We start from the raw sequence: 14,930 nt of genomic DNA, 5'->3' as shown, positions 1-14,930 counted from the left end.
TCGGTCCAGAAAGGTAGAAAGTTGGACCTGTTTCCAAGTGCAACTTTTCCTTTTCTTGTCTTTCCTTAAGTTACCCCCCTTTCAGTTCTGTTTCACTTTCCCCCTTTTATTCCTTCTAATCATCACTCCTGCTTCCCCCTCTCCTTCTAAAGAACCAGAGAAGATTGATTGCATCTTATTTCAGAAGACAAAATTAACATATCAGATATATATTTTTTGTCTAGTCTATGGTACGTGCTAAAGTTTTCTCCATATTTTCTTTATTTGTCCTCTGATTTGGGGGGGAGGTAATTTTCCTCCTTTAAAAAAAATCTCAGATTTGCAATTTAAAGTGGCCTCTATTTTGTCTCTGCTGCTTCTCTTTCACTTAAATCTTTAAGCTGTCCCACTCCATTATTGCCCCCCCTTGCTCCCCTCTTCTTTGAAGATGCCTTCTGACTATTCAATTTAAACATTGCTGCGTTTGCCAAAAAGAAAAAGAAAAAGAAAGGGAAAAATAAGAAAGAAAGAAAAGAGAAGAAAAAAAAGGAAACAAAAAAATCTTTTAAAAAATCTTAGCCAGGTTCCTATTGTTGCTTCTCTGCATTTCACTTCTCGATGTGTATGTGTGTGTGTGTGCGTGTCGTGTGTGTGTGTGTGTGTGTGTGTGTGTGTGTTTAATACATGCATAAACTTTTGGTGCCTCTCTCCCTCTTCCTGGGCTCTTCTCCCATCCTCTCTTCCTGCTTTCCTTGCCCTGCTCATCACTTTCCCCCGGTTTTTTTTTTTTTTTCCTCCCTTCCTCCCCTCTGCCTCCCTCCACCTCCCCCTTTTCTTTTTTGCTGAATCTTATTGATCCAGAAGGTGGCTAATTAGCCCTTCCCGTCGTGCCTGGGTAATGAAGCACATGCGCACTGAATTAATCACAGCCATTTTTTGCAGGAAACTAATTAGCAGAATAAAGATCCAAAGACTTTTTTTTCTTTTCACTCATCAGCTCCCACTTCCAGCGCGTCCCCTCCGACCGCTGCAGCCGCCGCCGCCGCCTCCTCCTCCTCCTCCTCCCGGCCGCAGCCGCCGCCGCCACCGCCTGCTTTGCATCCCAATTACAGCCTAGAGCCGCTGCCGCCGCCGCCGCCGCTTCTCCTCCGTGGCCCCTGCCCGCTCCGGGGGCTGTAAACTCCCCGCCAACCATGCTGCTCGGCGGCAGCGGCGGCGGCGGCTCCGGCTCCCCGGCTGCGGCCGCCTCCCGCCCCGGGCTCCGCCGAGCGCGCTCCAGCTCCGCCGCCGCCGCCGCCGCCGCCGCCGCCAGCAGCGCGTCCTCCGCCGCCGCCGACCCCCGCCAGCCGCCGCTGCTGCCTTGATGGGCTCCGCGGCCCGAGCGCCTCTTTTCGGGATTAAAAGCGCCGCCAGCTCCCGCCGCCGCCGCCGCCGCCAGCAGCGCCGCTGCAGCCGCCGCCGCCGGAGAAGCAACCGCGTAAGTGGCAACTTTTCCCTCTTTTTTTTTTCCCGCCGCCGCCGCCGCCGCCTGCTCCTCCTCCTCCTCCCGCCGCCACCGCCCGGACGCGGGGCTCCTCGGGGCGCCCGGGCTGCTTTGCATGGGGCTCGTCCTGCCCCCTCCCGGCTCCCGCGCCCGGCCGCCGCCGCCCGCGCTCCCCGCGCCCGCGCCCTGCTTGCTCGCTGCGTCCCGCTCGCCTTCCCCCTGCGCCAAACTTTCTCTTTCTCTTCTTCTTCCTCCTCCTCCCGCCGCCGCCGCCGCCGCCGCCGAGCCCGGGCCGCCCCCTCCTCCCCGGCCCCCGCGCCGCCGCCACCGGCCGCCAGCGACCCCCGGGAGGGTGGAGGCGCCCGGGGCGAGGCCCGCGCTCCGAGTTTGGAGGCGCCGCGGGGCAGGGCCGGCCGGGGCGCGGGCCGAGGGCGGGAGGGCGGCCGGGGTCCGGGCGCCGAGACAAAGGCGGCGGCCGGCGGGGGGGGTGGGGGGTCCGCGGTGCTGAGCGCCCCCGCCCCCGCCGCCCCCGGCCCCCAACTTTGCCCCACCCCGAGAGGCGCCGGGGCCCCGGGCTGAGCCGCCGCGCGGGGCGCGCACCCGGCCCGGAGCAGTCGCCGCGGCTGCCGCCGCTGCTGCTGCCGCTGCCTCGTCGCCGCCGCCGCCGCCGCCACCGCCGCCGCCACCGCCACCACCACCGCTGGCCGGCCCGGCGGGCGCCTTCCGCGCCGGGGCTCGACTTGCGGGGATGCGGCCGCCCGGCGGGAGCCCGGGGTCCGAGAGGGGGCGAAGGGGCGAGGCGGCCGCCCGACCCTGTACCTGTGCGCTCTCCGCCCTGCCCCACTGGCAGCGCCGCGAGCGCCCAGAGGGGGCTCTGCCCTGGACACTAGGGGCTCCCGGGGGCTCGGGGCTCCTGGCCGGCCTCTCTTTGACCAGCTGAGTTGAGAGGCATCGGAGTGTTCCTTTTTTTCTTTTTTCCTTCTTCTTCTTTTATCTTTTCTCCTTTCTTCCTTCTTTTTCTTTCTTTTTCTTTTTCTTTCTTTTTTTCTTCTTTTTTTTTCTTGATCACACGAATCTGGGATTGTTTATGTTCCATTCTCCGCTCGCCCACCCCTCGCCCTGCTTCACTCTTTTCCATTATGCATTTTCATGTACCTCTTTTTCAATATCTATTGGAGAGTAGATGTGAGTGTATTTTGTGCAGTGTATTTAAATTGTGAAAAGACTCAGTAGTGGTAGGTGTCTTGTGGAGCTATTACATAAAAAAATACATTTTACTTTACAAATTAATCTGTTGCTCAGAAGCTGACTTTTGCAAAATGTGCAATTCTTTCGACTGTGGCAAATTCTTTGATTACAAGTGCTTTCGAAAAATCACCCACTCTTAACTTTCCCCCCTTGTTGTTTCCAACTTAAGGTAAATATGACAATTTTTACTGGTCTCAGTTATTGAAACTTGATCTAAGGACTATATGGAAGAAGGAGGCTGATTGCCTTTTTCTGGCCTCCGGTTCTAGTGACTTTTAAAAGGGGGTTTGTTAAGCACCTTTGAAGAATATGACATACAGTGATCGCTTGACTGTAATGCAAATTGCAGAGCATAAATTCACTTTGAATTAAAAAAAAGACTCAAGCCCTTTCAGTGGGGACACTTGAGGATTTATTATGTTTTTTAAAAAATTACTTTTTTCTTCCTACTTTGGGAGAATGGCTAGTTACAGAGCAACTTATTTGGAGGTCTTCAGAAAGAGGCTTGGGAGATGGGAGAGGGGAGATTGATCACAATCTGCATAATCAATAGGGCAGCGTGCTGCAATCGTGTACCTACATTTACTGTAAATTTCTACATATTTCTACAATATCTGCAGTGTGGGTGCTCTAGTGCCTTGGCTTCTCAGAGCAGATTTAGAGGCAGTACAGGCAGAATTTAATGCCCAGCTCTCTGGAACAATGTAGAGGAGGTCCACTCGATAGTGGCTCATCTAAAAACTTGATTTTACTGTACATTTTTTTGGGGGGGCATATATGTTTGCATATGTGGATTTCAAGTACTGAACCCCCAAGGTGTGGGTATCCTGTAGGTTGAGGGGAGTGGAAACTATTGGGGGGGGTTTAGGGGGTGGGTATTCATTGAATTACCACCTTGTGGGCCCTTCCTTTCATCTTATAATGTTAGATATCTTTAGTGCAAATAATTTAGAAATATAAATACAGTAGAGAGTAATACACTAGAGATTGAAGCAATGTCAAAAGTAAGGATTGCTGTGTGTGCATTAGAGAGAGAAAAAGGGAATACGGACACTTATAGTCAGGCTTGAAAGCTTGGTGGTAGGTGAATCCATATTTGGAGATGATTTTGAAATAGTCTAGCAAATGGTGCACGAACAGGATTTCGTAAAAAGTGTACATGGAATCGGTTTTGAAAGGATTGTGGTTTGGGGAAATGAGGTGTGGGCAGGAAAACCCACTCTAGGCCTACAGCCTTCTTCTGTGTGTCTCCTCCCTTCCCCCTCCCTGAGTTTTAGTTTTTAATTACTTAATGCTGAAACGCACAGGGCTTATATAAATATTTGCAAATGCTCTTTCCTATTGATTTCTCTGAATAAACTGCCCTGCTCAGGTCCAGAGAGGAGGCAATTCAGATCTGTGGACTTTTTAAACATATAAAGTCTCTGGAGGAGTGTTCGTCTGTGCATGCATGTGTTTATGGGTAGAGTTGTAGATAGGAAGATTTTGGGGGGCTTTAGGGAGAATTCAGGCTCTTGGCAGTGTGAGCTCTGAAAGCTGGGCTGGAGCTGGCCCCATGGCCTGGCATTCCTGACAGATGTATGTATGTATGTGTGTGTGTATGTATGTGTGTGTGTGTGTGTGTGTGTGTGTGTGTGTGTAAGGACATAGTGTGTGGGTGTCTACACTGGGGGAGTCTGAATGCATATGTGCTTAGACTCCCCCCATTCCCCCCCCCATTACATATGGAGCAGTTTTCCAGGGCTCAGTGACTGCCTTCTCCTCAGGGTCACATTGAGTTCGAATCTGACCCAAGGTGCAGGAATCCTGCAATGGGGAAATAAAAGAATATACGGAATGGGGTCAGGTCAGCTGCTCAGAGGCCAAAACCCCTACAGCTGCTTTGATTTTATTTTTTTGTGTATATTTTAGGCTCCTCCTGCCAGGTTACAAATTGTGCCTCCCCCTCTCAGGTGTTTGCTCTGTAGCTTAAAGGCACCAGAGCCTCTTCCTGCGTAGTTGTCTGCTCCCAGCAAGAACAGAAAACCCACAATACCGAATCCAAAACAAAACAAGAGAGGAGGGGGGGAGAAGAAAAACCCTATTGAGTTCAGGCAAATAAGGTTGGGTCTCCAGATCCGATTACAAAGCTGCTTTGAATATGCAAGACAGCACACAAGACCAGTTATTCCAGTTACAACAAACTATTAAAAAAAGAGAGAGAGAGAAAAGAAAAGACATGTTTAGGTCGTAATTTGTTAGTACAAGGAAAAGAATCCCACATAAAGCTGCCCTTTCCCCCCCTCCCTTTGCTGACTTCACATAGAATTCACTCACCCTTTTCCGATCAGTCTACTATATAGGTTCTTTTATTAAAATCTTTTCGGTTTAGGAAGATCGCTGCAAGCAACACATTTTCTGTATTTTTTTTTTCCTCTTTATCTTAGAGGAGAGTTGGCAGGGGTTCTGTGGTTTGCAGTTACACAATATGTTATCATGTTTTTAATCACTAAATCATTGCAGTGGTTATAGATTTACAGTCTTGGGGTATTACAGAGAGGAGCAACGGCTGTGTGTGTGTGTGTGTGTGTGTGTGTGTGTGTGTGTATGTGTATATATATGCCTTTAAATTACACCAGTGTAAACTGAGTGCCACAGCTGTGAATATGGTCGGCAGACTTCAGTCCCCCCTCCCAGCATCTTAGCTTCCCCCCCCCCGCTGTGATTTTTTTACATATTGTTTAGCTTTCTCAAAATAAGCTACCCCGCACTCCTGTACTCCTTGTCTCTTCAGCCTCCCCCAGTTTTCATCACAGACTTCTAACCCCAGATAGGCTAGGATTCAAACTCTTGAAATATAACTCTGGATCAGAGATGATAATCATAGCAATAATAATAAAAAGAGTGGATTTCCTAAGAAATCCTCTTGGTTTCTATACCGACCTCCGGTATAGGGATGGAGGGCTGGTTGCAAATCGGGAGATGGGGGTGGGCAGAGAGGGAAGGGAAGGCGGACGTGGGGCACTTGCCTGCCTGAAGCCTCCAGTGTCCTGTCACCGCGAGCCCACTTTCAGCTTCTGTTTTTCATATTATTATGTAACAGAATCCTTGGCAGCATTAAAAATTCAGTATTACAAGCTGATTGTAATGCTGCCTCATTAGACAGCACTGTCTGGCCTTGTATTAAGTGAAACACAGAGCATGGCTTTTAGATTATAAACACCAATAAATATTAAGGATCAGCAGAGGGGGGAACTAGTCAGCTGGCTTTTTGGCCCCTCTGGTTTTCTATCTCCTCCCATCTCCTTTCCTTCATCCCCCTTCCTCCTCCCTCTGCCCCCTCCCCCTTTGGTAACTGTCATCCGTTTTCTTGGGATGCTGATGTGTCGACCCTGGTGACATTTTAGGAAGGCTTTTTATAGAGTTATCTTGTATACACAAAAGGTTTGGAAGTTTGTTTTGTTTTGATCTGCAGTAAACAGGTCCTTCACTTTGCTGATGTCATTTCCGTTCATATTTGAGTTGTTTATTGTGCTTCTTCGCAGGGCCCTCTCATCCCTACCCCCACCTCGCTTTTCAGCCAGAGCCTGGGACTGCCTGGGGAAGGGGGGACACACTCCGAAACTGCCAGTTTCGGGTTCAAAAGCTGAGGTTTGCGTGTCACTGCCTCGTCCTAGGGTTCGCCTGCTGGGGAAGATGTTTCCAGCTTAGAATCTGGTGAAACACTCCGACAGCCACTTGCCCTGGCATTTCCATGGCATGCAGTGATTCATTTCAGCTTCCTTTCTTTGAAGCAACACCCCCCCACACAACACCCACACACCTCTGTCTTTAATACAGCCTTACTGTCCACTTCTCCATGACCCCCCCCCCCAAAAAAAAACCCCTAACCTTGTAGTGATGACTTTGATTCACTCGCACATCTGAAGCCGGCATTAGCCACTGCACGCTGCGAAAAAAAGAAAATGTTTTCAGGCGTTGCCCCACAGCCTCCCGACTATCACCTTCGATCCCTCTTCAGTTTTTTTTTCCCCCCCCTTCTGCGTTTATTTTTCTGCTCCCTGCCTTGCTGTAGACATAAAGGCAGTTCTCTGGCACTACTAAAAATGACCACAAGGTCCACTTGTCTCTTATTTCCATGTGATCTACAATGGGAATCCCCCCTCCTCCAAAAAAAAAAAGAAAAAAAAAAAGTAGGGTGGGGAAAGGAAGGAGGGAAAAACTTTGTAGGTCCCCAAGGCTTTCCTCTAATAGGATGATGGGTTTTAGGTTTAAAAAAATATTATTGTTTTGTTCTTTTAGGTTTAGAAATAATAGGGGGAGAGGGAAAAGCAGTCATTAGGAAGTTCACTGAGCTGCTTTCCAACTAAGACGGGTGAAAAATGAACCTGCATTGACACTTGGCTCCCTGTGAAAGCCCCAGTAACCTCTCCCCCCTTCTGTGGCCCTGGCCTTTTGTTCCTGGAGAACGGAGCTAAGGTGCTTTTTCTCCCAGACCAAAGGCAGCAGGCAAGGAGTCCCCTTGTGTGCGCATCGCCTTTAGATGGCCTTCTCATGGTTATTGTCAATGCAGACTTCCCCAAACAATTGCTCCAGGGAGACACAAAAGCAAAAACATTTGTCCTATTTTTTTAACCTCTTTGTTTTAGGTTTTTTTTTTATCCATTCTTTAAATTTCACAGTTTCTATTTGTCTGCAGAGAGACAAACGAAACAGCATGAAGCACATTTTACCGTAGGCCCCACTGACGATTGGAACAGCCTGAATAGAAATCCAAATTCTAAAACACTGGCTGACTTGGAGGATATGTGAAATTTCAGCTCGGGCTCTTAAGTCAGATTAGCCCAGATTTCAAACAAAAATGCACTCAAATGGAAAGATAAGAAAATGGGATTCTCATTTGGGAAGTGTGAACAGGGTCGTCTTTTGTTTATCTCTTAGTGTCCTGCCCCGAGAACTGGTTGCTTGATAGGAAGGAATTGCAAAGCTAAATGAAATTCTTCACTTTAAAAAAAAAAAAATCTGATCCTGGTTATTGTGTTCCTGGCATTTTGTTTAATTGATTGTTTTAACACATGTGTATGAGAGCTGTTGGTACATCCTATGGAATTGATGCTGTGTTGAGATTTTTTTTTTTCAAACTGCGATTCATATAAAGAGGCCATATTTCCTCCCCCTTTTTCCTTCCTCTCCTATTTCCTTTTTCCTTTCTTCTCCCTCCAACCTGCTTCCCTCCAAGAATTCAGTGGTTTGCATCAGGCTGAGCGCGGAGGGATGTGTCAGACAGTGGGTATGGCCCATGAACAAAATAGGAATCCACCTCTTTTTCCTGGCCCCAAACAAAGCGCTTCTCTACTGTAATGTATGGACCCTGATTGCGATGCTGTCCTTAAGCATCTGTCTGCCTTTTCATTAAAATTCTCAATTTCAAGGTTTAGAAACACAAATGTAAGAATCCCCCTGGGTATAAAAGTCTTGCATGACAAATTCTCTTTGCCCTTTTAGAAATAATATTTTTGTTTAAAAAAAAAAGAAAGCAAGCTCTTTACCTACTGCTTTAAAGCTGTTTTAAGGCAAGTTATTTTTTGCTGTCTTAAAACTTGGGCTCTTGTAACTTACAATCAATATGGAAAAGCTCCTTCCAATCATGGTTTTTAGAAAATGGTTACTCATTTGTGTCTTTTGTATGTGTGATATGACAGATTTAGGGTCTGAGTTGGGGAGGGTGGATAAGTAAACTAGTTACTGTTCAAGCCACTATTTGGGGGTAAAAATTAATCTCTGGAATTAGCATTGTAGCGATAGATGGAGGCCTTGAGGTATGTGTCAGAGAAATGTGAATCAAAACATCTGTGTGTAGGCCTTGGCACACCAGCCTCCCATGGTTACAAAGGTGAGTGTGGGCTGTTCTCAGGAAAGCCTGCATTCTCTGTCCTACCCAGGAGGGCCTGGTCACCCGGCGGGTACCAGGTCCTTAAATATAACTGCCTAGAAATGAAGGGTTGCATTCAGGGCATGGCATGCAATTTAGCTCCAAATGTTTTATTGTTTGTTTCAGGGATTTTTGTTTTTGTTTTTAACAAAGAAAAAGCCCTCTCCTGGCTTTTTCTTTGTTAAAACCTCAAGGTTATTGAAGCACTAATTTTAAAATCCACGTGTATGTATATTTTCCTAAAAATACCAGGATCTGGAGGGATACACTGATCTCCCTAAACCCCATTGTGCTGTGAAAATAAGAGAGTCCAGGTTTAGCTATAAGTCAGAATGCTGACATTCACTGTATCTTAGCTCAGAGATCATATTTACCTTTGCTGAAGGGAAGGGAGACAGCGTTGGAGAGTGAATGTGTATGTGGAGAGACAAGCCAGTTTGGCTCAGTTGGGATCACTGTAATTTACCAGCCAGCTAAGTGTTGGGGGGGGGGTGCTGGCCTCTGGCTCGGAGAGTGGGTAAGGGGAGGAGTAAGGAAGAGGTGAGCATTCCCTGATTTATTTTTAAATATTTATCCTTTTGGCTGTTGCCAGATGAGATGAGACTAGTTATGGAGAACGGCCTTTTCTGAGAGTAGGTTTATTTGTCAACAGTGTTCAGGGGCCATGAGATAGTGCCAGGCCGTCTGTACTGGGCAGTCCGTGGGTCTCCCTACAGGCATCTTGCCCTCAGAAGAGCCAGGGCCTTGCAGAGCTGGAGGACAGAATTTGCAACATGGATTTCAGGGAGACTGTTGACTCCAGCTGTAAGTGCAAAAGTTTCTGAATCCCTCTGAAGAGGTGTTGTTTAGTGAATGATGGAAATAAGTTTCGGGAGCGGTAATGCCCCAGCTCTTTGGTAATGGTTTATATTCGTCATGATAACAGGGGCCATAGATGACCTGCCTGTGGATTCACCTGTTAAAATGTTGCCTGTCACAAAGGCAAGCTTGACCGGCTCTCAGCATGTCCGTAGCTGGTGCTGGATTAAGATAAAGGAGAGGGACCCAGGGTCACTCTCAGTTCCACTTGTCAGGCCTGTGAGGTGCAGGAGGCGGATTGCGGTGTCCGCCACTTGGGACACCAGCCGTACCCAGCAGATCCCCCGCCTCCTTCCAGATTACTTTATAGCTGGTTCTTTGGCATTCTAGCTTTTATTTTATTGAAGATATTTATCTGTCGACCCACCAGGTTCATGATGTCACCAGATGATGAGGTCGTCCCCTGTTAATAAAAGTTAAGATAAAGCAGCGAAATTAGATTTTCTGGGAGTATAAACATTTTCTTATGTCTTTATCTAACGGGCTCACGGGTTGCTCCCAGGTAAGACACGGGAGCTTGGGGCTCCTAATGTTCCTGAAGACCTTTGCAGGGACATCTCTGTGTTGTGTGTTAACTTGTGTTATTGCTAGCATCATCATCTTCATGCATTATTCATAGTCACTTTTTCAATTAAATTATTAATTGGTTTTCTTTAAGGTGTTCTCGACTCATGTGGCTAATATAAATAATAGTGTGTTTTGAAAACACCACCTGTTCTTGGGTCTGAAGTCAGGTGGTCTGGAAACAGCTCGGCAGTGGTCACACTCTGGTTTGCAAAATCATCCTCCACTTTCCTTTTTTGCTCTCCAGTCCCTCTCCCCACACACTCTCTCATGTGTGACAGAATTTGGCTTGTGCTCTCCTTTGTCCCTAAACGGACATTATTCCCTAGAGGCAGTCTTTTCTCCCAGGGCCCTACCTAAAGAAAAAAAAAAAATGTTTGGAGTCTCTTTTCTGGACTAAAATGTAAACTGTAGAGAGGGGTTGTCTGTCCCCAACAGGTTGGATATTTAGGTGAATTTGAACCCAGATTACGTTGTGCAGAACGCCTGCTACATGGAGACATGATAGTTTTAATCAGCTAGGCATCCTCTTTCCTCCTGCCCCAGCGTGTGCTTAATGCTAACATGATTCCATACGTACAGCTTTTTGCCTCGTGAGCTTATTATATTTCTAACACTTGCATGGTTCATTATTGTGCAGTCGGAAAGGACTCTCAAGGCTGTGGGGCCAGCCTGGGTGGGTGGCTTTCAGAAAGGGAAAAGCAGGTGCCTTTCTGTGCTGAGAGAATCAGGAGTAAAATCAGACTGAGTGTGGGATTCTGACAAGGGAGCACAGGGGACTTCCGGTGAGATTTCTGTGGCGCTGCCTTTGCATATCAGAATGGAAAAGGTGAACCTGGGGGGCTATAAAAGTGTCCAGCAATTGCTTTGACCAACTGGGGTGGCCCCATTAAATGTGACCTGGCAGTGGAATCTCCCTGTGAAGGGCATGATGTATGCCTTATCTGAAATGATGTGGCTTTTTAAGGCAAGTCTTGTGAAAAGACTGTAAGCTTAATTGCCAGCTGCGGACTTCTTCTCTTTCTCTCTTCTTTCTTTCTCTCCCTTGAAAAACTCTTATCCTTAAACTCTCAATGGAGAGCCGGCATGTTTTTCTAAGTTTCTGCAGCTGAAAAACAGAAGTGCTCTGTAAAGCAGTTAATAGGATGGGTGTGTGTTGCAAATAAATTCCTGTCCACATTGGCTAATGTCCCCATGCTAGAGTGGCCTGGCTGTGACGTGGATGGGGCCCAGAGACCCATGGCTCCGGTTCTGAGGCCCCAGGCTCCTTTTTGTGGCCGAGGGCGCGCCCCTTTCTTCTCGCCCGATTCTAGGCCGGCCCCTGACTTTTGATGAGAGAGGGGTCAGCGCCTGGGAAGGACCGGGCTTTGTTCCCGCCGGGCCGGTTCCCAGGACGGCGCAGGCTTAGCCGCCCAGGGCTCCTGTACCCGGGCGCGGGGCCCGGCCTGCCCAGAGGCCCGTGCCCGGAGCGCGGCCGTTTGTCTCCGTGTCCCCGCGGGCGCGGCCGCGGCCGCCGCCGAATACCCGGCCTGCGCCCGGCACGACTGTAGATGTCAGGCTTTGCCCGGAGAGCAGAGCGGCGGCGGGGCTGTGAGTTTCAAATTAACCTTCCGCTTTGTTGCTGTGTAATGTGGATCCCCGAAGGCCCCCCGCCCCGCCCGCCCCCCTTCCCCGGGCGGTGAGCCTGCAAACTGCGAGTTGAGCTTCATTTACATAAAGCGATTCCGGGCGGGCGGGCGGCGAGCCGGCGGCGGCGGGCAGGCCGGGGACCCGGACGCGAGCGCCGCGCCCCGTGGGTGAATCCCCGCCGCGCGCCCGGGGGACCCTCCCTCCCCGGGGAGGGGTGACCGCCAGCCCCCGGCCGCCACCATGAGCCCCCCTCCCCTGCCTGCGGCCCCCCTGCACCTAGGCATAGCCACCTCGGAGTCCCAGGGGCGGCGGGAGGTGGGAAGAATGCCGCCTGAGGTGCTTAAGTTCGGGGCTCGGGTGCCGCTGGAATTTCCCATTGTGGTGCGCGCCGTGGCCCCCGGACCTGCGAGTGCCTCCTCCCTCTGGAGGTGTGCGGAGCCTTTGTGTGCCAGGTGAGTGGAGCCTCCCTGCCCCCCCTCCCCCACTGGCCAGCCCTCCCGGTTCGCACAGCCGGCCTAGAGCGGCGGGCAGGTGCTGCAAGTCTTGGCTGAACTTCCCATTCTCTTGGGGCATGTGGGGGAAGGGCAGGCTGGATGCACTTGAACTAGTAGATTCCAATTGGAAGCTACCTGGGGTCAGAGTGTCTAAATTCTGCTGGGCACAGAGTAAAGCCCTTCCTCCTTCCGTCTTCCCTCCCCCCCTCCCTCCCTCCCTCCTTCTTTCCTTCCTTCCCTCCTTCCTTCCCTCCTTCCTTCCTTCCTTCCTTATTTTGCTTTTGGATTAGTTCCTGCCTTCTGAATACTTGCAGTGCTAGTGTCATATAAAAGTTTGGGTTCTTCCGCCTAAAAATGCACCCTTTTCAGCACAAGAGAAGTCACTGGTCAGTTTGAAACAATGCGAAGAATGTGCTTATTGTGGAGTAATTAAAGGGAGAATCAGGTTTGGAGCTGGAAGGCACCTTTTGGAGATCCACTTGCCCACCCTCTAATTTTAGTTTGTTCGCACTCTGGAAAAACATTTCCGTGGGGAGAGGGGTGGAGGAGAGGAAGAGCTGTGATGTTTGTCCTGTTAAAGGAGAAAGATTGCCCAAGTTAGGTCAATAGCAGGAAAAAAAAAAAAAGTAATCATTGCAGACTTACAGAGGGAAAAGAACTTTCTGGAAAATGGTCTTTTCTGCTTTGGACATACCTGTGTTATAAGAATGGCAAAACACAGTCATTGCCTGGCTTAGTGGTGCACAGCATGTAAACTGGTTTAAATGAAACCCATCAGCAGGTGAATCCAGGAGGGTCATCACTGCCTCTACCCCCTGTTTGTGTCATTTAACAGGACTGGAAGACACTAAAAGCCATTGACAGATAAGTTCAGAGAGATCAGAGGGCCCCCACTTGGGCACAGGGAGAAGGCCTTTCCCTAGGGCCCGGGCCTGCTTGGTGGAATGTATGAAGGCAAAGCAAGGAAAACAAACTTAAGCCTTGAAGGTAGATAGTGAGAAAGTCACACGTCATCTTATTTCGCCCCATGCTTTGAGATCCTTGGAGACAAGTCACTAAATAAATAGAGTATAATTTAAAGCTCGCTCCCACTAGCTGGGGAACTTTGTTTCTTTGCCATCAAGCAGCAGGTGCGAGTTTGCAGAGTTGGCCCCTCGAGTCCCCTCATTCCTAAATTCAGGAGGTGTCAAACCTTCATGTTCTTTTAATGGCTGTGGTTTCTGGATAGGTTTCAAGGGGAAACCCTAAAAATCCCGAGTTCCAGGAGGCTGGGCTGGAGCAGGAAGCCCGAGTGCTGGGGCAGAGGCCTGCATTGAGAGGAAAGCATACACCTTCCAAGGTAACCGATCCAGAGAGGCCAGGACCGGAATGTGGCCTGTTCCTCGTTATCACAACAGCCACAGGCTGCCCGAGATTCCAAATCCTTCTCCTTACCCACGCTGAACTCGACGAGCAATTAAGGAACAGAGGTGGGATGTGTGGGAAGTCAGGAGGCCACAGTTCTAAATAATTGAAGGGTTTCAAGAATGGAGTCCTTGGAGAGAGGCCTACACCTGGATGTTTGCGCACCTGCATTTTTGTTCATTCTCTTTTGCAGAGACCCCGAAGCCCCCTTTCAGAGGGTGTGTGTGGCTATGAAGGCCAGGAGAAACTTTTCCTCTCCCCCATCCTTAAATTACAGGACTAAGGAGATTGCATTTAGTTTCCAGCATGTTTTCAGAGAGCGTGTAAGTGCCTCTCAAAATGGGCTAGGGTCACACTTTGCTCTTTTATTTAATTGCCCAAGTGTTATTTAACAACATGGGGCAGATGCAGAAGCAAGCACTTTTACACTTTAAAATCAGCCCTTTTGGAATCACAGGGAATTAAATGACTTGGAGACCTTCTGTCTTTCTGACATGGGTCACCTCCCTTTCCCAGCTCTTTTTGAAGCTCTGCACTTTCTCTGGGATAGAGCTGCTGTTTTCCAGTTCTCCTGAAAACAGATTTGATTGATAGGGAACTATTGAGAAACACTTGGTAACTCTTCCAAAATTAAAAAAAATTTAAAAAAATAAATAAAATCTGAGCTGCTTCCCCAACCACCTGAAACTTTAATTTTGGTTTCTTCCCTTTCGTCTTTTATTTGCACAAATGAATACTCAGGGACGGTGGAAAGGACCCAAACAAAACAGTGCTCTCCGCAGGCCTCTGTTTGGCTCATTCCAACAGGACAGTGAAGTGCCTTCCTTCTTGCTGCTTTGGGATTGGCTTTAACTGCCCTGTAAACTCAGTGCCAATTGGACTGCCCAGTGGCAAGGAGCTAAAATAAGCGAGATTTTAGTTTTCATCGTTATGACTTTAAATGATGATAACTAGACACTCCCAGGACAGGCCTGGCTCACCTTGGGGGACCCACAGGTGGTTAGTTTGTTAGAATACATCTGTGATTGCCGAATCCTAGCCAAGTATCATCTGGGGCTGGTGATGATTTAGCTGGATTCCCTCAGCTCTGGTCACAAGTCGGATCCAGAGAGAGTGTGTCCTTATTGTCACTGTGTGTGCTCTTGGGCATTGGAGCTTTTGTTTTGTTTTGTTTTGTTTTGTTTTTTTGTGCTTCTGAAGTGTTAACTGTGAGAGCCTGGAAATATTAGAGGGCCCAGAGCAGACCCTTAGCTAAGAAATGATTTGTATTGTAGACTTGCAACAGCCTCATGTTAAAACATAAACATTTAAGTGACTATGCAACATTTTATAAAAGCGTAGGGAACTGCTCTCATTGCTA

General features: G+C 48.8%; 1 protein-coding gene across 5 annotated transcripts in view; it reads left to right on the top strand.

Annotated features, from left to right (window-relative positions):
- The first annotated feature begins 1,324 nt into the window (after positions 1-1,324).
- ZFHX3 (zinc finger homeobox 3) overlaps positions 1,325-14,930 on the top strand; it is a 244,097-nt gene continuing 230,491 nt past the window's right edge. For 2 of the 5 annotated variants that reach the window (XM_025888787.2, XM_025888786.2), the window contains exon 1: positions 11,757-12,124. The gene's annotated coding sequence lies outside the window, so the exon portion shown is untranslated. Of the gene's footprint in view, positions 1,457-11,755; positions 12,125-14,930 lie in introns of those variants that run through there. The other 3 variants (XM_073880062.1, XM_073880064.1, XR_012374614.1) reach the window with 3 other exon arrangements.

Source organism: Callorhinus ursinus, unplaced genomic scaffold (assembly GCF_003265705.2).
Source record: "Callorhinus ursinus isolate GAN/ISIS: 27379988/994484 unplaced genomic scaffold, GSC_fseal_2.0 scaffold37, whole genome shotgun sequence".
NCBI classification, from domain to species: domain Eukaryota; kingdom Metazoa; phylum Chordata; class Mammalia; order Carnivora; family Otariidae; genus Callorhinus; species Callorhinus ursinus.
The sequence above is the reverse complement of the archived record's forward strand: the minus strand, read 5'-3'. Positions and strand labels throughout refer to the sequence as shown.